We start from the raw sequence: 26,382 nt of genomic DNA on the forward strand, positions 1-26,382 counted from the left end.
CCTGGCAGGTCTGAGCATTGGTACAATATTTATGAGTTCCAGCTTGGCTCCTGGACCCTTTATAGTCTCAAGTAAGTAACAGGTGAGATCCTGAAAAGCAACTTTACAGTTGGAAGTGATGCAAACTTACTTTGGCTAAAATAATAAATAAACAGATAGACAAAGAATGAAGAAAATAAAGCTTTAAATAAATTCCACAAAAGAGATTTCTTATCTCACATTACTATTAACAACATTGATGGTGAAAGCTAACCATGAGTGAGAAACATGGGAAAAAACACATTTTGAGCTTTTAGCTCCCATTGACTTAGAAATAGCCAAAAGATAAATTTTTTTTTTGTTAATTCCTGCCACCAGCCTTAGTTGTAAAGTCATAACTGTGGACCAGGGAGCTAAAAGGAATTTTTGCAAGAAAAAGGAAAAGAACTCAGAGAAAGTAGTTTTATTCTGTAGGCTCTTGTTCCTAGTCTCAAAACATGGGACAGAAGACACATATTTTTGCAGTGTACTGAAATACAAGCCACAAAGTCATTAAACCCAGTGGTCAGAGGAGTCAAGAGACAGCCATACATGGAACACTGTGGCGCCAGTACCATTTATGAGACCAAACTGGATTAAGGCTTCCAGTGGCCAGCATAGCCACGGGAGTCAAGATAGGTAGTGTGGTAAGAGAGATTTGGGAGGAATCTGTAAGTATCCTGAAACTTAAGGCTTAAAGAACTAGTCATGGACCTTCTGCTTGGTGGTCCAAAGTTGTGGTCCCTATAGAAGATGTTCCAGTCATTTATCTTTTTTAATGTATATATGTATATGTAATTATATACATATAACTCCCAGGTAAAGTGAGATTAGTAATTAGTAAGACTGTACCTTTACTAGACACATTCATTATTTTCATAAACATTCTAGAGATCATTTGGGTTATATATATACCTAAGCTGTCAGTTCAGCAAATATTTTTATTATTTACCTGTACTGTAAAAACAAAGCATTGGAAACAACCTGAATGTGTAGTCAGTAGGTTTCTGGTTCAATAAATAATGGCATAAGGTACAGCGAAATATTATGCGGCCATAAACAGAATGGGGATGCTTTCTTTTTTGGTATTGGCAGAATAATCATTAAGATATGCTAATGGAAGATAAGAAAGCTATAGAACAATGTTGTAACTATGCTATTCTTTATGTAAAACAAGGAAAAAAGAATGTGTGTATACTTGTTTATGTAGAAGATATCTTTGGATTTTGACTGTGTGCCCTTTTACATTTTTGAAATGTAGAAACTTATGACTACATCGCTTATACAAAAATAAATAAATTAAAATAAACACACTAAAGCAGATGCTGTGGTTCCTGGCAGGTCACACTGGTGTGGTCACCTACAGTGACATCTGCTGGTACTTCCCAACAACTCTTTAGGTCAGTGCTTTTCAAACTGCTTATTTGAAAATGGGCCATGAAATCAATTCAGTGGATTCAAATAGCATTCAAAAAAAGAAAAGAAAAAAGAAAGAAAGAAATAAGAGTGTAGAATGACATAGAATAGAAAATTTCACAGTTCATAACTAACCGAACAAGAGCACACTGGGCCTTCCATGGACAGATCCCCCATGTCCCCTGCCTGCCTCTTGTCTGTAGACTTTAGCCTTTTAGGCCTTCCTTGAGTTCCAAAGACTAACTTTGCTCGGAGAAGTGAGAAAATGCAGAAAGAACAGAAAACAGTCAAGCAAGACAAAATAATAATACTTTAGCCATTAAACAAAGTCAAAGACCTTTTGTTCCTCCTCAAGGGCTATAGATAATAGAGATAATAATAATTCTGAGCCATGTTCTTTGAGCTGTTTTGTGGATACTTCCATCAGGTGGAAGAAGCTAACTGTATGTCTACCCCTCTCCCACCCCCTTGCTTTCCTCTATCTTGGCTTAATTCTTGAATAGACCCTTCTTTTATGGTGGCAAAATGTCTTCTGGGAGCTCAAAGATTACATCCAATAAGTTTAATTCCAACAGGAAGAGAAGTCCCATTTTTTTTAATGACCCTATCAAAAGTTCCAAGAATGTGTCTCCCTGGACTCACTGTCTACCTTGAGCCCTGTGCCCAACGTTGAATCAGTCACTGAAGCCATGAGATTAGAATCCCCTAATTGGCTAATCTCAGATCACTACTCACCCCTGGAGACCATCCAGCCCAGTTGTGGAGAACAGCTACATAGGGTGTGGAAAAGGGGTACTTCCTCAAATATGTATTAGATGTGCTGTCACCTGAAGGAGAGGAACGGCAAAACAGGCAAAAACAATACATGTCCTTGTCAAAATGTAATCCGTACAGTGAAAATGCCAACTACCTAAGTATGTTTTCCTGGGTTAATACCGTACCTATGTGAGAATGAATCATTTAAGATAAAAATGTCAAGGAAGTGAGATTAACATTTCAATTCTTATTGAATTGAATAAGCTATCTTATTCAGCTGTTCTTCACATTTCAGGCTTCTCCGTGATGTGTTTTCCCTCAGGATTCTATTTAGATTTCCCACTAACCACTTCTTATGAAGAATTGGGTAATTCATTAGTTTATAAATTCTACACTAATTATAAAAATACTCAATTGATTGTTTTTTGCCCCACTGATTTTGGTCAAATAGTTTAATCATAATAGAAATTTAAAATTTATGAAAGACCAAAGCACACTCTGAGGAGCACGTATCTCACTTCTGCTTTTGCTCATTCTTTCTCAGGAAACAGAGAAGCATCTGGACACATCTGGCATGATTTTCTAGTTATCCAGTTTAAGCCAAAAAAAAGTGGTATCATCTGTTTTTCTTTTATACGTTTTGAAACATGAGTCTCTGAAAGCTACTTCCTAACATATGTCCATTTAACATCTGCCAGTTCCTAACTGATAGCCAGAAACAGTCGTGCTGGCAGCCCCCTGCAATAGTGCCAAGGTTTTTCCCATTAGAACTGTCTTCACTTTGGAGTTGTCAGTAATATTTTAACTCTAGGGGTAGCCTATTTCCTTAACTTGAAGGAGATATATGAATTGGAAGCATAGAGCAGGAGGAATAAATAGGATGATGTATTTACAGTTATGTTGGGGTATAGCAGAGAAACGTTTCAAAAAGAAGTATTAGATAAGAAAGTCGATGTCATAGGTCACGGATTAAACAGCTTCTTCTGGCAAAGCAGGCTTCACAACACCACATCTCAATTTCTCCTTGTTATTCAATATCAAGAGTGTTTGCAAGCAGAATTAAGATGTATTAACCACATCTAAGGGTACACAACCATGTCCAAAACTTCTCTTACATTTCTTCTCCTTTTTAATCCTTTGATGAAATTTAAATTGCATCAGTGAGCTTCCATTTCCGTCTGGGAATTCATAACAGAACAATACTTTGACATTAATTTTGAGCCTAAGTGCCAGTCTTGGGCAAGATCAATATTTTTACCTGCCCTAAGATAATCTGGTGTTGAATTCAGTAGTTCAACAATATCCAGACCTAGCAATTCAGGGGATTCCAAATGATTAGTGTCATTTGTTCTCTTTAATACATTCTCCCCACCCTAATAACATTATTGCATTTTGTTTCATTGGACTTTAAAGGAGAGGTGTCACCATGGGCTCATCGAGGTCAAGGCTGTCTGCATGTCATTAATGCTACATCCTCAATGTCAAACTCAGTGCTTGATACACAGTCCCAGGGGATGAATGAATCAATCCTGTCCTGAAATTCTGTGATCCAACATTTGCTCTTAGAGTCCTCAAATTCTGGTATTTTAAATAGTCTTACATAAATTATAAACCATCAAATTGAGTTGATAAAGAAAGAAGAAATAAGTTCTAGATCTTGGACTTCCACAAGAAAACTTTAATGGCAGTACTCTCTAAATAAATTTGAGAACCCACATGTATTCTACACCAAATACCATTTATGGTAGTAGCCACTGAAAAATATTTTAGTGAATATAGTGATTTTGAATATAAATGTGGGAATTGTGGAAAGAGAAGGAGTTTGGTGACTGATGATTAATTAATCCTAGACAAAGGAGGCAGGTCTATACAGGGAGAAAAGACAGTCTCTTTGGCAAGCAGTGTTGCAAAAGCTGGACAGCTGCATGTAAATCAATGAAGTCAGAACACTCCCTCACGCCATATAAAAAAATAAACTGAAAGTAGTTTAAAGACTTAAATGTGAGACATAATACCAGAAAACTCCTAGAACAGAACATAGGCAAAACATTCTCTGACATAAATTGTAGCAATTTTCTTAGATCAGTCTTTCAAGGCCAAAAAAAAAGAACGAAAGAAAAGCAAAAAATAAACAAATGGGGCCTAATCAAACATAAAAGCTTTTGCACAGCAAAGAAAACAATAAACAAAACGAAAAGAAAATTTACAGACTGAGAGAAAATATTTGCAAATGATGCGACCAACAAGGAGTTAATTTTCAAAATATACATGCATCTCAATATCAAAACAAACAACAACAATCAAAAAATAGGCAGAAGACCTAAACAGACATTTCTCCAAAGAAGACATACAGATAGCCAACGGGCACATGAAAAGATGCTCAACATCGCTAATTATTAGAGAAATGCAAATCAAAACTACAATGACATATCATCTCATACCAGTCAGAATGGCCATCATCAAAAGTCTATAGGTAATAAATGCTGGAGAGGGTGTGGAGAAAAGGGAAACTCCCTACACTGTTGGTGGGATTGTAAATTGGTGTAGCCACTATGGAAAATAGTATGGAGGTTCCTTAAAAAAACTAAAAATGGAGTCACCATGTGATCCAGCAATCCTACTCCTGGGCATATATCTGGAAAAGATGAAAATTCTAACTAGAAAAGGCATATGTACCCCAATGTTCAATGCAGCACTATTTACAATAATCAAGACATGGAAGCAACCTAAGTGTCCATCAGCAGATGAATGGATAGAGAAAATGTGGAATATATAGATATACAATGGACTATTAGTTGGCCATTAAAAAGAGTGAACAAATGCTATTTGCAGCAACATGGATGGACCTAGATCTCACATTGACTGAAGGAAGCTAGATAGAGAAAGACAAGTATTAAATGATATCACTTATATGTGGAATCTAAAAAATAATACAAATAAACTTATTTGCAAAACAGAAACAGACTCACAGACGTAGAGAACAAACTTATGGTTGCCAAAGGGGAAAGAATCAGGGAGGGAGTATGGGATTAGCAGATACACACAGTTATCTATAAAATAGGTAAACAATAAGAATTTACTGTATTGCACAAGGAACTATATTCAATGTCTTGTCATCAATATCAACCTATAATGGAAAAAATTAGAAAAAAATACATGTATAACTGAATCATTTTTCTGTACACCTGAAACTAACACAATATTGTATATCAACTATAATTCTATGAATTTTTTTTTAAAACAACAACCATTTATTAGTATTTTGTTAATTGCTCCCAAATCTTCAATTTGGGTAGGACCCAGCAATGTCAGTTTTTCTCTGCTCTACATGGTGTCAGCTGGTGTGGCTCAAGATACTTCAATCACATTGAGCAAGATAGTGCTACCTGGTAGCTAAAACCTTAGCTGGGCTCTGTTCCTTGGGGGGTCTCTGTTCCTCTACATGTGGATCTCTCTGCAGGATTTCTTGGGTTTCATCACAGTACAGAAGCTGAGTAACAGAAAGGAAAGTTTCATGAGGCCCAGGAGGTAGCTGCAAGACTTTCTATGACCTGGCCTCATGAGTCTTAGAATGTCATCTTTGCCACATTGATCAAAGAAGTCACTAAGACTGTTGAGATTCAAGGAGAGGAAGGAGTCTCTTGGTGGAAGGAGTAGCAAAGACATTGAAGATATTTTTAATCTACCATATTCTGTCTTTATTCAATTTCTGCTGAATCACTATCAAGACGTCTCTCAAATCCATTCTTCATGCTTTCGACCACCCACATCTTCTTGTGCAGAGAAAATCATGTTGGCACTGCCAACGGATCAGAGAAAGATGATGTAAGATCCTTGCAGCAATGTGTTGGTCTGTCTCCAAATAGCCACAAAGGCAGCTTTAAATAAGTTGAGACACTGGGAGAAGTTGAAGGCAAAATATTCTTTCAAGAGAGGTCTCCAACATTGTCATTGTCATCTTTTTTCTTATAATCATCCTTAAAATTATTTACTAAAGTCACCCCTCTACTGTGTAGAGTGATTTTCAATGACTGTATGTGGATACTTACAAAGAAAAGTACAAACACATTTGCTGATTCCTTGGATTTCCTTCCAAAAAGACCTGGGCCAGCAACCACAAGTCATCCTACTTTTTCTAAAAAAGAACAGAAAATTAATGATGATTCATTTATGGTCAATGAATTATAGCTGAACTTGATTGCTTTAGGTGCTATAGGTACATTTTCCCACTGTGTAATCAAGGTACATGTAGTACGATTTTTACTGTGTAAATTACTATAGATATATCTCAATGTTGAAATTTTATTTTTATGGCAAATTAGCTGGAAATGGCTACAGTTTATTTGTTTTTGTGTCTAAGTTTGTGTCTAAGTTGTTTTTGTGACCCTCAGTTACGACACTAGTCTTAAGAGGCAAAGTGATCTTTGTTATGACATGGTTTCCAGGAAAGCATTGTGGACATGAGCAAGCACTGTCTGTACTGTCCAAGGAATTGACAACAATACGATCCAGCATTTGAAGGAACATTGAAATGCACCTTGCAACCAACCACTGATCAGGGTACAAGACTAATGAGGATTCTTATGGAACTTGGGGAAGAGCGCTAAATAGAATTTAATACATTGCTCCCTAACTTATCTTTCTTTATGACTCTATAGAGGGCTAATTGTTTTTCCTTGATCCTGTGACAGAAAGAATTGGAGGGGACAGGAAGAGAAAGAACAATTTCGCTCTCAGTTAATTTTCAATAAATGATTGATGAACTTCATCAAGACCAATTTTAGGAAATCAATCAAGATGGTGGAGTAGGAGGACATGAAACTCACTCCCTGCAAGAACACATCAAAAATACATCTACTTGTGGAACAATTCCCACTGAAAACTAACTGGAAACTGGCAGAAAGACTCCTGCACAACTAAGGCTGTAAGAAAGAGCCACACGGAATAGGGTCAGAAGGGAAGAGAAGCAATTAGGTCAGGACCTGTGCCCCTAGGAGGGGACTCAGAGGAAAAGGGAGATTACACAGGAGATGCACTCTGGGGAATGGGCAGTTTGAGCCACGTACTGAGCACCTCACTTCTGTTTCAACTCAGGGAAGATGAGCCCCCTTGGCTGGTTGGAGAGCTGCTGGCACTAAGAGGAGGGCTGTGGGAAGCCTGGACTCCACATCTGAGGAATGCACTGCACTGCCTTGCCCTTGAGGCAGGGAGGAGAGGGTGGATTGAGTGGCTGCCAGGTTTCTTGCAACTACCTCAGCACACAACCCAGGCGAGGCAAACAATTGCTCTAGCCCTGCTTACTTCACACTGCAACTCAGTGTTGGATAGAGGGCTATCACAACCAAGGAGAGATCTTGGCCATAGGATGTAGAGGTGACTTGGATCCAAGGAAATATCTGAGTCGGGGTAGAGGCAGCCACTGCTGGTGCTTACAGAGGGAGTGCAACAGGGGTGGTCCTGATCTCTGACAGAGGTTTGGCCATCACAGCCTGTGCCCCGCACACACTGAGAGCCCACATGGGGCTACATACCGTGTGGCACAGATTCACAATAGGGTGGGGGGGTGGTGGTGGCGGAGACTTGAGGGAGTGATCGGCTGTGAAGGAGACTCAAGCCTGAGGCTGCATCTGAACAGGGTGGGAACAGCCATTGCTGGTGTTTGCACAGGTAGCACATTGGAGACAGGATGCCTGTCTGTGGCCAGCCCATTATAGCCCTTGTCTCTTAACCAGCCAAGAGCCTGCAAGGGCCCCTTTTGCTCCAACCATGCTCCCTGGAGGGCAAGGGTCCCAGTTCTAAGAGAAGGGAGGGCCTACATTTAAAGGAAACAGAGCCAGCTCAGACCTGACTTTCAGAGAGTCTGCTCCAGCAACTTGGGATCAGACCGCAGCCCGGATAGGGCAATGATGGCCTGTGGGGAAGCCTTGCCTCATACTTGGCTCTGACCCTAAGATGTGGAGCTCCATCTCCAACCCTACCTCCTACTAAGGTAATAGATGCCAGCAAAGCCTGAGGAAAGACAGGACTTGTTTGCAAGTCAAATCCAGCTCTCCCACCAAAGGCACTGAGCAACAAAGAGGGTAAAAGGTTGCTCCCACATAAAGATATTCTTTCAAAGCACAGTAGGTAACTGTTTCACCTAAATCCATACAGACATAGGAGGTTAAGCAAAATGAGAATACAGAGGAGCTGTTCTCAAATGAAACAGCAAGAGAAAAATCCTTAGAAAATAAATAATGAAACAGAAATACACAATTTACCAGATAAAAAATTCAAAGCATTAGAAATAAGAATGCTAATTGAATTACAGAAAAGATAGATAAACACAGTAAGAATTTTAACAAGGAACTAGAAAATATAAAGAAGAATCAGTCAGAACTAAAGAATATAATAACTGAAATAAAAAACATACTAAAAGATATTAATTGCAGACTAAGTAACAGAAAAATGCATGTTATCTGGAAGATAGAATAATAAATATCACCCAATCAGAACAGCAAAAAGAGAAGCAAACTTAAAAAATGAGAAAATTTTGAGTGATTTCTGGGATAATGTCAAACAAACCAACATTTGCATTATAGGGGGTCCCAGAAGGAGAAGAGAGAAAGTAGTGAAACATGTTTTTGATGGAATTATGGCTGAAAACTTCCCCAAACTGAAGAATGACACAGATATCCAGCTACAGGAGGATAGAGGGTCCCAAACAAGATGAATGCGAACAGACCCATACCAAGAAATGTCATAATTAAAATGGCAAAAGTTAAAGAGAGAAATCTAAAAGTAGCAAGAGAAAAACAGTCACCCTCGCCATAAGGCTACCAGGTGATTTTTTTTCTGCAGAAACTTTGTAGGCCAGAAGGGAATGTGTGATGTATTCAAAATGCTAAAGATGAAAGCATACAACCCAGGATGCTCTAACCAGTGAGATTATCACTTAGAATTGAAGGAGGATAAAGAACTCAAACAAACACAAACTGAAAAAGTGCATCAATACTAAACCTACCCTAAAAGAAATGTTAAAGGATTTTCTCAAAGTGGAAAAGAAAAGGCTATAATAAGAAGTAAAAGATCTATAGGAAAGGGAAAATCCCACTAGGAAAGACTGAATCAGGAAGAAACAGACAATCTGAACAAACCAATCACTAGTGGTGAAAGTGAATTTAAAAAAAAAACCCAAAAAACTCTTAGCAAACAAAAATTCAGGACTGGATATCTTCACAGGGGAATTCTACCAATATAAAGAAGAGCTACTACCTATCCTTCTCAAACTGTTTCAAAAACTGAAGAGGACAGAACACTCTCAAATTCATTCTACAAGGCTATCATTAACCTGATAACAAAATTAGATTAATATACAACAGGAAAAGGAAATATAGGCCAATATCTTTGATGAATATAGATGCAAAAATTCTCAACAAAACATTAGCAAACCAAAGTCAGCAATATATAAAAAGGATTATACACCATGATCAAGTGGGATTTATTCTAGGGATGCAAAGATGATTCAATGTTTGCAAATCCAACATGATACACCACATTAACAAAAGAATGGATAAAAATCACATGATTATCTCAACAGACAGAAAAAGTATTTGACAAAATTCAACATCTATTCATAAAAGTTCTAATCAATGTTGGTATAGAGGGAATATAAAAGAATGATATTAGAACATTTCCTCATACTATGTACAAAAATACCCTCAAAATGGATTAACAATCTAAATGTAAGACCTGAAACCATAATACTCCTAGGAGAGAACACAGGCAGAACATTCTCTGACATACATCACAGCAATATTTTTTGGTCTGTCTCCTAAGGCAAAAATAAATAAATAAATAAAAGCAAAAATAAACAAATGAAGCCTAATTAAACTTTAAAAACTTTTGCATAGTAAAGGAAACCATCAACAAAGCAGAAAGACCACCAACTGAATGGGAGAAAGTATTTGCAAATTATATGACTGATAAAGGGTTAATATCAAGATATATATATATATATATATATACACATTTCACATAAGTCAGTATCAAAAAACAAACAATCTAATTTAAAAAATGGGCAGAAAACCTCAATGGACATTTTTTTCCGAAGAAGTCATACAGATGGCTAACAGGCATATGAAAAGATGCTCAACACCACTAATTATTAGAGAAATGCATATCAAAACCACAATAAGACTTCACCTCACACTTGTCAGAATGGCTATCATCAAGCAAATGTACAAATAACAAATTTTATGGAGGATGTGGTGAAAAGAGAACCCTTATACTCTCTTGATGGAAACGTAAATTGGTGCAGCCACTATGGAAAATAGCATGGAATTTCCCCAAAAAACTAAAAATAGAACTATCATATATCCAGCAGTTCCACTGCTGGGTACATATTGGGATAAAACAAAGCAAAACACTAATTTGAAAAGATATAGGCACCCCAATGTTCATAGCAGCATTAGTTGGAACTTCCAAGATATGGAAGCAACTTAAGTGTCCATCAACATATGAATGGATAAAGAAGATGTGGTGTATATAGATACAACAGAATATTAGTCAGACATAAAAACCCTGAAATTCTGCCATTTACAACAATGTGTACCAAGAGAGTACTTATACTTAGTGAAATAAGTCAGGCAGAGAAAGGCAAATATGGTATGTTATCACCTATCTGTGGAATATAAGAAATAAAGGAAATAATTGTATAGAACAAAACAGAAACAGACTCACAGATATAGAGAACAAACTAATGATTGCCAGTTGGGAAGAGGAAGTGGGGAGGGGCAACATAGGGGTATGGAATTAAGGGATACAAATTACTGTGTATAAAATAGATAAGCAACAAGTATATATTGTACAGCACAGGAAAATATAGCCATTATTTTGTAATTTTATATCTATATGAGATGATGAGTATCACATAATTTATTTTAATAATCATTTCATTGTATATGTAAAGTCAAGTCATTGTTATGTAACTTATATACAGTGCTGTATGTCAACTATATTTCAATAAAATTGGGGGGAAAAGACCAACTTAATATTTTAAAATAATAAAATGTTTTTTAGGCAAATGATTTTTGACAAGTATTTTAAAGCCTGATATAGGTAGATAACTTCTTAGACTGATCAAATTATACCCAACTATTCCAGTAAAGCAAGACTGGAGCACACATACTCATTTCATTTAAAATTTTATTTCCATTGGGGTCCATTTTCAAATCTGAAAACTTTAAAACTTTCAAATATTTAATATTTATGTAATATTCTGTATTTACAGTACAATACTAAGTGAAAATATAACTAATCTATATTTTCCAAATTTTCTACAATGATCAGGAAAATAATTTAAATAATTAATTTCATGGGCAACTCTTAAGGTATATCTAATTGTCAAATTTGATCTAGAGTTAATCCTAACTTAGCATACCATGTAAACCAGAAGCTGGGAAATGCATCTCATGTTCTTCTAACTAAAAGTAGTTGACAACTGACATCCATTTACTTTTTAAGCAAGTGAGTATTTTCTAAAAGCAATTTTTAAAAGGAAAGGAAAATGTTATCTCTTTCACACAAGCACCTTCTTCTCTATTGATTCTCATATTTTTCTCCTTAGCTTGCTAATTTCCAAGATGTGGAACAAAGTTAGCATTTATACTTTGAAGTTTTCCCTGGTTGGATCAAAAGGCATGTGAATTTTATATTTTAAGGAACAAAAGGATAAAGAGGATAGTTGATTTAGTGCAGAGATATGTAGAAAGGGATCAAAATGTCAGTCTTGTTTCTCATGGAATATAAATAAATCACTAAAAGTTTCCTTCCTTTACTTCAGGTAACTGGGGTATAATTTATGGAAAGCTGAAAGTAAAAATGCCTTTTGCAAATTAACTTTGTTTGGTGAAGACTGATACCAGTGTGAGAGAAGTAGCTCTTGCCATTTGATCCAATTTCCTGAAGAGATACGGCCAAGATTTTTTTCCCACTTAGTGTATAATTTAATATAATTATTTGTAAGTGGGGGTCCTAAATGTATTACATTAAAATGGAGAGTAGTGGTTATGGAGGAATCTCGCCAGCAGAACTCTATCTTTGTTGCGCAAAGTATACAATTACAATTTCTTTTTGGCTTTTTCTTGATTCGGCTAGGGTAACTGCAAAATGAGTGATTTTGAAAATCAAGCTGATAACACCAAAATTACTTGGAAAAAAAAACTTTCAATGATATTACGGGGTTCTGGAAATGTGATTTTAATAGTCTGCAAGCTTCTACAGGTAGAAACATATGTTACTGTCTCTTGAAAAGAAGAATCAAAATGAAAATTCTAGTTCTTGTGAGAAAGTGCAAGAAGGAATCTTTTTAATAAACCCAAAAAGACAGAACCCACTTTTCTGTTTTCTATTAATATTGCTCCATAAAAACAAAAATAAGATAGGATTGTAAAAATGACTGTAACTGTGAGGCTATTAGGAATAGCTGAACTGACATTCTTATTTCTTTAAAAATAAAATTTGAATGTTGAAGTAAAAAGTTGTCTTTAAAGTATGGCATATTTTAAATATATAAATAATATCTGTGTATTTTTCCCTTACCTTCATCAAATCTTAATATTCTTTCTATTTGTTTTAGTTTTTTTATAAAGGAAACTAAACAGGTGAAGTTTTCTGGGTGTCCCTTTCCACTCTTCCCAGAAATAACATGATCATGAGCTTGATACATATCATTTTCCAGAATTTCTTTCTAATTTGATACACAAATAAATATCAATAAACAACTTGCTGTTTTAGTGAATTTAAACATGTTTTCCTAAGTTTATGGACCACTTAGATTTCCTATACTGTAAATGACTGTCATTTTTATATAGATTATTTATTTACAAAATTTTTATCTATCAAAAAACATATTTGTGTATGTGTTGCAAATATCTCAGTCAGGGGTTGTCTTTTCTCCTTTGTGTTATATTTTGATGCACAGAAGTTAATGTGGGAAAATTTACCACTTTTCTTTTCATTTTGTCCTTTTAATGTCCTATTTAAAAAATTCTTCCCTATTCTGAAATGAGAAAAAACAAACTTCTACATTTTCTTCTTACACTTTTAAAGCTATAGTGAAAATATCTGGGTTCGTGGTTGTCCTGGAATTTATTTTTCACCTTTGTGAGATAAAATTTTAATTTTATTTTGATTTAATGTTTTCCAACACCAATTCTCCTTTCTCTGAGTTTTTGGATGCCATAATGGATGTTTTACTTGGATTTGTATTTTTGTTCCATTGTTCAAGTAAGGCAAGTTACTCCCATAAGGTTCTTCTTCAAATTGAACAGACTATTTTAAGTCATGTGTTATTATATATGGATTTAGTATCAGTTTATTAACTTACACAAAACAACTGTATTCATATTTTGATTGAAATTGTATGAAATATGTAGATCAGTCTGCAGAAACTGATGTCTTTATAACGTTTAGTCTTTCCATCCATGAACATTGTATATCTCTTCATTTTTTTTAGGACTTTTTAATGCTATTTAGTAATGCTTGATAATTTTCTGTATAAAAGCCTTGCACATCTCTCGCTAGAATTATTCCTGAGTACTTTACACTTTGTGTACTTACTATGAATGGGATCATCTATATATTATGTTTTACAATTGGTTATTGTGAGTACAAATACAATTATGTTATTGGGTTTTGTATACTCATCTTGAGAAGAAAACTTCTAAGGCCAACTTGCAACATTTACTAGCAAAAATTTTTTGCTAAAGAAATAAATTTGGCATTCATTCCAGTTCAGCTAAAATCATGGCTGTCCAGAGATGAGTTAATAATTACCTGCGTTGGAGTGCTAAAACATTACAGATCTTTTGCTCTAAGATGATAACATTATGTTGGACCCCATTTAGAAAAGACTTAATGACTCCATCTAGTGGCAGTTTGAAGTTCTAAGTGAACTGGAAAATGCACTTACAGATTTTATTGTATAGCTATTTTTGTTAAAATCATGATAGCAATCAATATCCTTGTTGGAAATATCAAGAAACAGCAATGATTAATTTGACACATCAAAATTAATTATGTTTGTAGTCTTAAGTGTTGCTGATTTCAGAATCAGAATGAGGTACACTTATGGAGAAAATTATGTACAACCTCCCATGCTGGAGCCAAATTGTGTATGTGGAGATAAAATTTTCAGGATTGTTATTCTAGGAGTTATAACATGTCATGTTCACATAATGTTTTAAAAATAACATTACTAACAGCTGGCTGTAGTCAATCCATATGACCTTTATAATAACATGACACTCAGAGTATAACCCATGAGGGCTACTTTAAGGACCCTTTAAACAAGGCCTACTTATATAGTTCATTAATTAGAATTTTTTCTTTGTGTAGAAAATAACAAAATTTTATGCATAATTGTACTCAATTTCCGAAAACAATGGAACAACTTACTAATCACTCAAAAAAGTATTTTTAAGTCTGAAATGAATTCCAGATGTATGTAAAATGTAAATGCACACAAGATTTTAAAAGTGAAGATTAAAATACATGTGAAAGCTTATTCAATTTTGAAGTAGAGAAGATCTTTCTAATGATAGACAGACACTCTAAGAGTAAAGGTTGATTAAAAACTTTTATACAATAGAATTTGAATTAAAACAAAACTGTACTATCTTTGGTAACATTTTAAGGCTGATTGTACCCTGTGTTAATATAGGTTAAGGATGAAGACATCCAGAACAGGTTTTCTTATATTGCTAATGGACAATATATTTGGAATAAACTTTCTCAAGGGAAATTTGGCAGTGCTACCAAAAGCCTTAAAATATGCTTAGCCTTTGCCCCAGAAATTCCACTACTCAGAATAATTATAGGCATGCAACAGAGAAGTTATTATAAGAATATTCTTTATAGTACTATTTTAAAATTATAAAAAATACAAATTTCCAGCAGTAGGTGAACTGGGAAACTAAGTAGAGTACATACTTAGAGTAGAATTTTATGTTACATTAACTAATGTTACAGAGTAATATTGGAAGATGTTTAAACTATTTTTACATATTTAATTATGTAATTATACAACTAAGTAGAAAGATATTCTCAGAATAGTATTAAATAAAAACCAGAAGTTATAAATCATTTTCATTTTTAACAAAATTTGTTTTTGTTCTTATGAAAAAAAGAATTAAAATATTCAACAGGGGTTATGGTCAGAATTGTGATGTGTTTCCTCAAAATTGATATGTTGAAGCCTTAACCTCCAAAGTGTTGCTATCTGGAGATGAGACCTTCTGGAGGTAATTAAAGTTAGATGAGGTCAGAGGGCAGGCCTTCATGATGGGATTAGTGCCCTCATAAGACGAGACATCAGAAAACTTGCTTGCTCTTTCTCTCCCTCCACCATGTGAGGACACAATGAGAAGGCAGCCATCCACAAGCCAGCAAGAGAGCTCTCAACAGGAACCAAACTGGCTCACACCTTGATCTGGGAGTGCTAGCCTCCACAACTATGAGAAAGTACATTTCTGTTTGAGCCACCCAACCTTTGATATTTTGCTATGGCAGCCTGAGCAGACTAAATCACACAAGGTGATAAGGTTTCTTTTTTCTTCCTTTTTTTGGCTACCTATATTTCTAAATTTTCTCTAGTAAACATACTATATTTATAATTTTTTAAAGATATTATTAAGTATATTAAGTAATATTAGAACGTTTTCAGTGCATACAGATGATTCAGTGAGAAACTCATCATTAGTAAAATCAGTAAAATTAGTAAATTCAAACCTTGTTTGTGATTACCTTGACATACCTTCATTAATTCTCTCCATGCACTAATTATTTGGCCTACAATTAGATTTAACAAAACAGATTGAATTCTTCTTAGCTATGAATGTCAAAGATGGATAAGGTTTCTAAATATACCACTGAAGAACAGGTTTATTTTCCTCCCATCTAACTACTCTACAGTTATTATTTGGAAACATTGACTATTTTAATCATATTTCCAATTAGAATGAGTAGTTAGCATTCTGTCTTAGGATTACATGCATAATAATGGTGCAATTATATATTTTCTTGCATTGTAAGACTTTTCTAATTATCTTATCCATCTATCCTATTTCCCTCTTATGCCATCAAATTTATAAGAAACAATTTTCTCCTTTTTCTTTTGTTACAATTCTATCTAGTCATAAATGAATCACCTCAATATCCCATGTTAACACTGGGTATGCTGGTGAGTGGAGTAACGGAGGAAGCAGGGCACACGTTTCATGAATGCACATTTTCTTTGGGCAGCAAAGAATCTGAACATTCTGGAATCTGAGGAATGTGAAGTCCATCTCCAGAGAGCTGGAAAGTACTTGGCAGTAGGAAATTTCTCCTCAGGCACAGAAATCCACAATCAGTGTAAATCAAACACTCAGAATATGTTAAGTCTGTAAAGTATGTTCATCACTTGAGCTACCTATCATGTTTGAGCACTCTCTTAACATAATGATAATTTCCCCCACATTATATGTCTCACCTTCCTAAAGAAGGCAGAAATTGCAATCCCAAACGTCCTGCATTAGGGGGCAGGCATGAGCTAGCTTCCTTTAATCAGACTATCCTCATGAGACAGATCTGGAGGGAGCACGTGAGGAAGCAGGTGCATCTAGGAATATGGTCTTTTGGCAAGACAAAGGGTGCAACAATCTTGTTTTGGGGGGCAGGGAGTGGCAGTGATTCTGAAATCCAGTTCTGAACATCATAAGTGCCAAGTGCTAGTGTTAGCAGTATTTCTGCTTAAAAAAGGAGTGGTTGGTTACTGCTTATGGATGTTCAGGTTTATTGTTGGATCCTCTGGCCCTACCTAATATCCTCTCACCAATTCCTCTGCTGCTCAAATTTGCAAAAGTGGATTCTGTAGACTATAATTAAGTACTTTGTTCAGTACATTATCCCAATCGTGACACTCCTCTCATCAAAGCAAAATGAAACAAAGCCAAACTTTAGTAAAATTTCACTGCCCTTAACTACCACAAAGATCAATCATATTTATAGATAGTAATAAGAAAATTTTACATTTTCAGTGTAAAATTTATAAATCAGTGCTATTTATTTATTTACAGGGCTTTAGTAATTAAAAAAAAAAAAAAGAACTTTCTGGCCAAAGTCCTCCTCTCTCTCTGCAGTAATCTGAAGAATTCATTCTTCCTGTTTCCTTGGTTTCACAAATAATACAAGGATTTAAACAGAACCTGTGAAGTTGACAACTTCCTCATTAACACATGTTTGATCTCCGCAAAGCCTCTATTCATTTACTGGATGCTTAACCATTTATTCTCCCGTTATGCAAACATCCTGAAATTCTACTTCATATTGCATGCAATGTTGACTACCACACGATAAATCTAGGGATCAGCCAATGAATATCCTCAATGTAAACATAAACACCAGCAGGCAAATATTTTTGTTAGAAGCAATGTGTATCCAGGATGAAGGAAGGAAAGGGCACAGAGGGAATCAACTGAAATACATTCCCACATGAAAGGACTGTAATTAGATAGAGAGGCCACTGCACTTTGTGACAAGAGATGAGCATCAGACTCAAGGGGCCGAAATTAGAATTATTTTTCCAGCTTTATTGAGATATATTTATCATAAAACATTGTGCAGGTTTAAAGTGTACAGTATGATGATTTGATACACGTTTATGTCGCCAAATGTGAAATTGGAATTTAAAGAGATGGGAGTGCATAATAAGCATTTCATCATGTTAGTGGTTATATCTCAAAAATAACCTTCTCACACCATGCACAAAAATAAACTCAAAATGGCTTAAAGACTTAAACATAAGACAAGACACCACAAACCACATAGAAGAGAACATAAGCAAAACATTCTTTAATATAAATTGTAGCAATGTTTCTCCAAGTCAGTCTACCAAGGCAATAGAAATAAAGGCAAAAATAAACAAATGGGACCTAATTCAACTTATAAGTTTCTGCACAGCAAAGGAAACATAAACAAAATGAAAATACAACCTATGGAATAGGAGAAGGTATTTGCAAACCATGCGATTGACACGGGCTTAATATCCAGAATATACAAACAGCTCATGCAACTCAATAACAAAAAAACAAACAACCCAATCAAAAAATGGGCAGAAGACCTAAACAGACATTTCTCCAATGAACACATACAAATGGCCAATAGGCACACAAAAAATGTTCAATATCGGTAATTATCAGAGAAATGCAAACCAGAACTGTTACTGGATGCAAGTTTGTGCACCCAATGCACAGTGAGGCTGAACAAACTGAAATGTCAGAGTTTAGAGCAGAGAAAGGCTTATTGCAGGGCCAAGCAAGGAAGGCGGGGTGGCTCATGCCCAAGAAAACCTCCAGCTCCCTGAAGGGTTTCAGCAAAGCATATTTAAAGGCAAGTGAGGGAGAGGGGTCGCAGGGTGTGTGATCAGCTCGTGCACAGTTCTCTGACTGGCTGATGCTGAGGTAACAGGGTGGTCAACACTATCAGCCCCTAGGTGCCAGAAGGTCTGGGAGCCATGTGCTCTCTATCATCAAGTAGTTAATTTCTTTTCTTTGGTGGTAGTTTTAAGTATCAGGAAAACTTAGTAAATATACATGATACTATTATCTGGGTACTTCAGAGAGGAGCTACAGCAGAGGAAATGGAGGAGGGGGTCTGTCCTGGGAAGGCTCCACAAGGGCCTGCTTGGTTACAGAACTACAATGAGGTATCACCTCACGACAGTCAGAATGGGCATCATTAAAAAGTTCACAAACGTTAAATGCTGGACCGGGTATGGAGAACAGGTAACCCTCCTACACTGTTGGTGGGAATGTAGTTTGGTGCAGCTGTTATAGTTTTTTGAGATTCCTCAAAAAACTAAAAATAGACTCACCCCATGAGCCAGCAATCCCACTCCTGGGTATATATATATCCAAAGGGAACTGTAACTCGAAAAGATACATGCACCCCAATGTTCATAGCAGCATTATTTACAATAGCCAAGACATGGAAACAACCTAAAATTTCATCGAGAGATGACTGGATAAAGAAGCTGTGGTATATTTATAGAATACTACTCAGTCATGAGAAAGAATAAAATAATGCCATTTGCAGCAACATGGATAGACCTGGAGATCATCATTCTAAGTGAAGTAAGCCAGAAAGAGAAAAATACCATTTGATATTACTTAAATGTGGAATCTTAAAAAAAGACACGAATGAACTTATTTACAAAACATAAACAGACTTACAGACACAGAAAACAAACTTACGGTTACCAGGGGGGGAAGGAGTGGTGGTGGAGGGATAAATTGGGGGTTCAGGACTTGCAGATACTAATTATTATATATAAAATAGATATACAACAAGGTCTTACTGTATAGCACAGGGAACTATATTCAATATCTTGTTATAGCCTATAATGAAAAAGGATATGAAAAGGAATATATATATATGTACAAATGAACACTATGCTGTACAACAGAAAATAACACATTATAAATCGACTATACTTCAATTAAAAAATCAAAAATAACTATCATTTTATACTTGATGGGATATTATATTACCTAAACATTTATATTTTATGAAGGTTATTTTTAGCTAAAATTTATTGCACATTTAGTACAGGTTAACATTAAGATTTTGCATCCCATAACTCATTTATTTCTATTGACAGCACAAGGCATATATTGTTAACCCTATTTTAAGAGCTAAGTGATTCCCAGAGATGTTAACTATCCAAGGTAATACAAGTACTAAGTGACAGAGGTAGGACTTGACCCCTCTGTTAGACACCAAAACTCCCCACGCTAAACTATGAAGGCTATTATGCAGCAACACTTACATATTGCTTATGGTTTTATGTTAAATGCCTAAAGAAGAGTAGAAAATTGTATGCACACTATAATGCAACTATGTGAAACTTTATACACATATGGACAAAGGCATGGAAAGGAACACGTGTCATGTGCTGCTCACCTTTGTCTCCAAGAAACTAAGAGAATCAGGAAACAGTCATTAAAAGCAAAAAAAGATTGAGTGTGTGTGTACATGCATAACACTTTTAAGAATAAAAGTTAGGAACCCTGAACTCATTTACTAAATACATGGAATACAGAGACTTAGAACTCACAAACTCTCTTCTCCGTGCAGTTGGCTACCGGGATTATTGTTTTTCACAGTACTTTTTTCTTTTCAAATGTTCTTGAAAGCTGCTACACTGTTTTTATACACAGAAGCAGAAAGGTTCTGAGAAGCGCTGAGCATGGAAAAGCTGAGGAAACCAAGGTCAGTCCCACCCCATTGCCTTCAGGGCAACTGCTAGGCTCTGCCCACTGTCAAAGCAGAGTTTGGATTGAGAGTCCATAAGGTCACTGAGCAAACAGTTGTGAAAGGTCAGCTGTCTTGCTGACAATCAGGGACTTCAGGAAAGTAAACATCCCCTGGTTCCAAGAAGAGAAACCTGTTATCCTAGGATCCTAAGGATGAACCCATCTACGAAGACTGAGAAATTGGTGGTTATTTTTCTACATCAGTGATTTGGCAGTCTCTTAACTTGTGGGGTCTGGGTCACCATGTCTCGCCAGCTAAGACTCCTGGTTCTACCCCTTTAAAAAGTTCTTTCATATAAGCGGCAGCCGTGCCCTCTTGTTCTCTGAAGAGTAAACAACAGAAAGAGAGAAATCAAATGCAATGTTAATGTAGCTCGTGGAAGAGAGGGATGAAAGATCAGAGGAAGCACCCTGAAAAAGCTGCCCTGAAGTTACGCCGTGAAAAATATTATGCGGAAAGTGTAGAAAGGTATTTTGAATAGACAGAGAATGAACAGAGTACAAAGACCCAGAGGAAAGTTCAAGGCTAGCATTCCTCTGATGCTTCATCTATTGAAAATAATCATAATTATTTTTAATACCTCAAAAACTAGGATGACATGCTAGGTGCTGTATAGTCAGTTACTGATATGTGATCCTTGAATTCTAGCAGCTAATGTTCTTCAATAAACATAATCAGGTTTATTGGGAAGAACCTGTAAAAGTCTTAAAGTATTCATGTTAAATATAATAGGGTAAATGTTTTGGCTTATGATTTGAGAAAGGAAAACTTCAGCATCATACGGTAGTTTACAACGGTTAAGCTTGGAAGGAACAGAAAAATAAAGACAAACTGGATTACAGTCATCAACAGGTTAAGCATGTCCAGGACGGACCAGGGCTGAGAAACAGTTTTCCACAAAGAGGGTGTGGCAGCCTGCCTCCAAGATGGCCCCAGGGGATGGCTCCCTGCCCTCTGGTATTTACCCTGTGCAGTTGCTTTCCATGTTATACCAGGGTTGGTCTGTGTGACCAATAGAACACAGCAGCCACTTCTGAAATCAGGTCATAGAAGATACTGTGGCTTCTGCCTCAGTCTCTCTTGCTTTCTTGAATCACTTATTCTGGGGAAAGCCAGCTCACATATTATAAGCAGTTCTATGAAGAGACCCACAACCCACATGGTAAGGAACTGAAATCTTCTGTGGAAGTCACATGAATGAACTGGGAAACAACCCTGCAGCCTTGGATGGTAGCCTGACTTTGCAGAGATCTCATGAGAGATCTTGAGCCAAAACCACAAAGCTGAACTATTCCTGGGTTTCTGGACCTCAGAAATTGTGTAATAATAAATATCTAAGTTTTAAGGTGCTAAGTTTGGAGCAGCAATATGTAACTCACACTAAAGGAATGATGGACACTGTGAGTTTCCCCAGTGGGTACATCACAGATGTCACCTAAGACAAGAGGAACACGCAAGGCCACGTAGCAGAGCCATAATTTAAGGAATCGATAAGAGCAATGAGGAAGTAGCAGGGCTGGTAAATCTGATTCTATAACCTCAATAATCATTTGTTAAACGAATGAGCTCTCGTGCCTAACTTCATGAACCTAACAAAAGACCTACTCTGGATCTTCTATGAGATTTTAACGAGTGTCACTTTTCTGTTGTTTCAGATTCTTGATTACAAACCAGAAGTCATGGGACCTCAGAGATTCACACCCTTGAATGCCTGGACTTTGCTGTTGCACTGCTGGAGGAGGGTGTGTAAGTGGCTCACCCTTGTGGGGAGTACTCCAAAGTGAATCTTTACTACTTGGTCTGAATACTATTGGGATTTGGCAAATCTAGAGGTCCTCACTGGTGGTTCTGGAGTCCTTGTGGGGACTCAGTCCTCCTCCTCATATCTAATATTTAGAATAGCTAACATTTTAAATGGCTGTGCTACTGATGCTGTGAGAAACATTTCATATGCATTTTGTTATTTAATATTTATGACAATCTTGTTACATAGGTATTAGTATAATTCTCATTTTTGAGCCAAGGGAACTGGGACAAAGACAAGTTACACGGTGAGCAGTCCATACAGTTCGTAAGTGACAAAATTAAGGTAGAGATCCGATCAGTCTGATTACAATGACCATGCTCTAAACTACACTGCTATAAATACCTGGAAGAGGATTTTTGTCACTTGTAGATTTACTACTTCTAGATAAGCTGCCCATTTGGGGGAATATTTGATTCTTCACACAGAAGCCCTCATTCCTCCTGATTGATTGCAATAGTCAAGCTAAGCATCCTAAAATTCAGCATTATCAAACCCACAACTTAGAGCATTCAACTAAAAGAGAATGATGGTAAGTACTTCATTTTAAAAATGTAAGTGGGGAGAGAAACGGCTTTCGTATAAATGTTCAAGTTTCTTACACCTCATCTAAAATTATACACTTGGCTATACCTCTTCACCCTCTCTCCCACTGCTCTTGGCTTTGTGATGGAGCACTTTAATTTGCTCCACATGTAATATCCTTGCACCACTGTTTTCTATAATTTATACCACAGGCTGTCCACTTTCTTGTACTATTTTATTTGGTAAAGCACTTTGGATACCAGTTTATATGAAAGATGTTATTTGAAATGAAGTTGTGTGGCAAGTTACATTATTATAATTTCCTCCTTGCTTTGGTCCTACTTCATCTTACACTGTTGCCTGATGTTTGATGCAGTGCTGAAATTTAAATGAAAAGAGAGTTTGGAATTGATGCACCTGCATTACTTATTTAATCTGCTGCCAGAGCAATCCACTATCAAATTCTCAGTTTTCATATCTTCTAAGTCCTGCTCTGACATCCAACTGACTTGATTCATGGAGAAAATATGTACTATGTACATTGTTATAAGTTAAGTAGGCATGAGCAAGTTGTTTTGGCTTTGAGGTAATGTGTCAGAGTTTACAACTTAACTACACCACACAATTATGGGTAGTAGAAAAGTATGTCATATCTCAATTATTCAGGGACTAATTGCTTTGGTCCTTTGTTTCTGTTCTTTTCCCATTCTGTCATTTTGCCTTTTATTCATTCCAATATTTTACTTTAGTACTTTTAGGCGTTAAACAAACAGGAAGAAAGATTTGAATGAGTCAGTTGAATGACTTTTTGGCAGATCTTGATAAAGACACAACAAAAGAGAAGAAAAGATTACTCTGAAGACCAGGCTGAAGCTGGTACCTAAAATCTGCATGTTTTCTGTATTTGTGATTCTCTCTGGATTTGAATGTGCACGTTAATCAGTGTTCAGGTACTGAATGAATGTTGCCTAACTTAATTTTGCTAGAAGGGCTGTAGTAATATTGAATAATAATAAAGATAACAATAATGTTATTATTCTTATCATTTACAAGAAAACACATTCTAATGTCTTTTTTGGTAGCGAAGAGACAGGCTAATTACGTAGACAGTACATAAGATATTTCTGGGTTAACATTCTTCTATTCCTTTGCTCTAATCTCTGAGTGTTTAAGCTCATTCTGAGGTTTAAGTCTTATGGTCACCTCTTATTCTGCCTCTCAGAACACTATGTGGTGCCTTTCTGGCGGTAGATATTTATGCTTCAAACCAGAGCATGAACTCAGGGTACAGAAAGGTTTTGGTTTATCTTTTATTCTTCCCACCACACTTGTAGAAAGGGTGAGGAAGTATTTCAGTAACTAGATTTTTATGGACCGGGGGAGGGTAGAGGAATAAATTGGGGGTTCAGGATTTGCAGATACTAACTACTGTATATTAAATACATAAACAACAAAGTCCTACTGTATAGCACAGGGAACTGTGTTCAATATCTTGTAATGGCCTATAATGAAAAAGAATATGAAAAGGAATATATGTATGTATAACTGAATCACTGTGCTGTACACCAGAAATTAACACAACATTTTAAACTGACTATACTTGAATTTAAAAAACTAGATTTTTATTTCATTTTCTATTCTAAATATTATATAATTTACCAGTAAAATACTGTTGATATGTAAATAATAAGAGATCCTCCCAGTCAGTCTTTGACGAGAGAGAAGAGAGAACTGTTAGAGATCTTAGAGAGCATCTAACCCAATCCTAGATTTCACGGCTTGGAGATGTTGAGTGCAGACCTGGATCTAACATTTACTGACAGTGTGATCCTGGGCAGGCCATTTACCAACTCTGAATTTAGATTTACTTTATTTTAAAAAGTAGAAATATTGACCGGATATAGTTGCTGTGTACATTAAGTGAGAGGATGGATACAAAAGTGCTTTGTAAAATTTAACTACTCTCTACACGTTAGGTGGGGAAACTGATGCTTAGAGAAGTTAAGGGACGACGTCAGGGTGTTTTTTTCAGTTGGTGGCAGAGCCAGATTTCTTTAGGTGGTATGTAAATAAGAACTGAATTTGGAGTCAAAAGCAAGGGACATTTCAAGCAGATCATAGTCCTACTTGGAATATACCCAGAATATCCTTGGCCACTCTGGTTAGTGCTAATTAGAAGTGTAACAGTTAAAGTTGAGAGTTTTGAAAAATAAAACTGACTTCAAGATTCTGTCACTTCTTGGCTGAGCTTGTTGGTGATATATAGAATAAGAATGATAAGATCACTCCTACCTATCTTAAATAGTTTTGCGTCTCTCAAAGGAGCTACTGCATGTGAAAGTATTTTGGTAAACAGGAAGGAGCTATGTAAATGTCATTATTATGGTCTCCTGCTCCCTCCATGTAACTTTTTATTGTATTTCTCACATCAGGAAGAAGAAAAATAATTCTCATGCAAATTTTACATGAGGTCACTGGAATAGCTTAGTATAACATTTTAGGGGGAATAGCATTGATTGATTTTTTTCCAGCATGATGAGCTCATTAAATCTTCCTTTCATGATACCCATTTCATTTTTCAAATATTCTTTATCTTATTTTTCTTCCAAAGACCATTACTGCATACTTGTTTTTATTTTTTGATCCTGTCCTTTGTCTCCTACTATTAATTATTTTGTTTGTTTCCTGTCATTAATTTAAAAAAATTTTTTTGAACTTCAGTTTTATTGTTTTTTTGTTTGTTTGTTTATTGTTATTGCTGTTTGGGGGGAGGTAATTAGGTTTATTTACTTATTTTTTGTTTTTAATGGAGGTACTGGGGATTGAACTCAAGACCTCATGCATGCTAAGCAGGCACTCTACCAACTGAGCTATACTATCCCCCCTAATTTTTACCTAAACTCTTTTTTTCCCTACTACCTGAATAACTCCCTCCTTCTACACTCACCAACTTTATAGAATCTCACAAATAAAGACTCTAAATTAAGGCAATTTTTTTTCAGGTACTCCTTTGGGAAATGTTTGAGACTGTGACATTGTGTTTCTCTTTAAGAGAATTACTGTTAACAGAAAACTGTCCTGAATCATAACTCTTACTATTCCCCAATTTATGGATCTCTCTCTGCATAAGAAACGAATCTATACAGAAAGAATCACAAATAAACACCTAATAAAAGAAATTCAGCTCCCATTAAAATACTAGAATAACAGATGGTGGAGTTTAAGTATTATTCAACTACTGTTTATCCTACCCAGTGCTCATTTTAAATTCAACATTTCTGAGAATTATTCATGGAGCCACGGTTGTATTTCATGCAGATAACAAGCTTAGTTTGGAGTGAATTACCAGAACGCACTCATAATTTCCATACTTTCTTGGTTATTGTTAATTTGGATTGCAACTATTAGTTAAAGTTGAGAAGCTTTCGAAAGCAAATCAACATCAAGTTATCGCGGACAATAAGTTGTTCAGCAATCTGTGGGGAGGGCAAATCATTAAATTTTACAGGGTGGAGGAACTCACCAAA

At 36.0% G+C, this 26,382-nt stretch overlaps 1 protein-coding gene across 8 annotated transcripts in view; it reads right to left on the reverse strand.

Moving 5' to 3' along the window:
• The window catches only part of PJA2 (praja ring finger ubiquitin ligase 2), a 266,911-nt gene that overhangs the window by 79,813 nt on the left and 160,716 nt on the right, over window positions 1-26,382 (reverse strand). The window contains exon 5 of one of the 8 annotated variants that reach the window (XM_064482997.1): window positions 6,240-6,325. The exons of the other annotated variants lie outside the window; for them this stretch is intronic. The gene's annotated coding sequence lies outside the window, so the exon portion shown is untranslated. The remainder of the gene's footprint in view (window positions 1-6,239; window positions 6,326-26,382) is intronic. 8 annotated transcript variants of the gene reach the window in all.

Source organism: Camelus dromedarius, chromosome 3, assembly GCF_036321535.1.
Source record: "Camelus dromedarius isolate mCamDro1 chromosome 3, mCamDro1.pat, whole genome shotgun sequence".
Lineage (NCBI taxonomy): Eukaryota > Metazoa > Chordata > Mammalia > Artiodactyla > Camelidae > Camelus > Camelus dromedarius.